The sequence below is a fragment of the Haliaeetus leucocephalus genome, unplaced genomic scaffold (assembly GCF_000737465.1).
Source record: "Haliaeetus leucocephalus isolate CR32 unplaced genomic scaffold, Haliaeetus_leucocephalus-4.0 Scaffold240, whole genome shotgun sequence".
Lineage (NCBI taxonomy): Eukaryota > Metazoa > Chordata > Aves > Accipitriformes > Accipitridae > Haliaeetus > Haliaeetus leucocephalus.
The window spans coordinates 6,578,124-6,578,908 of NW_010972676.1; positions in this window are offsets into that span (position 1 = coordinate 6,578,124).

Sequence of the window (785 nt, forward strand, 5' to 3'; positions counted from 1 at the left end):
TTTTTTTTTGGGTGGGCGAGGAGTGTCTTCTCATACCCGGTGTAACAACAACAACAAAAGTACCTGCTGGAATGTATTGCACGTGTCCCAAAGGCTGCAGAAAGTTGTAGAGTAAATTAGGAAAAGTGCATGGTTGGAAGTAACGATCTCCATCACGTGGGGGATTTTGTAATGGAAAGAGCTGTAACTTTTAAACAGTCTGAGTTCAAACTAAGAACAAGGGGCATATACCTCACCTGAGGGGCCCCAAAAAGGGGGGGATTTTTAACAAAGCTTTTGTAAATATAAACTTCCTAGGACTCTGAATCATTGGAAATTGTAACTACTTACTCTGTTGTGAAAATTTACATTTTTCCTTATAAAAAAAAAGACTGACCAAGAATTTCCAAGGATGCTGTGAATCTCCTTTAAGTTCCCATGATTATTTAAAAATATTCCAGGAGTTTAGGCTAAATTCAATATGTTGTAAGTGTTCTTTGCAGAGAATAGTGTTTCTGGAGTAGGCTAGGAAATTTAAAAATTACATGTCAGGAAAGACCTTGCAAGTTTACTGATGCTGCTGCTACTGCAGTTTAAACACAAGCAGGACCATACCTCAACTGGAAACCATATCTTAGCAGTAAAATATTTTGCTGAAATGAAAGTGAAAAAAAGTGCAACTGAAACTAAGAACATAAGGCATACCTACGTCGTACTGATTTTATAGGAAGGATGCAGAGAAGGGTATGGAATTGAAACTGTACATTAAAAACATCCTGTAAAGCTTGTAAGTTTATGCAGAAATT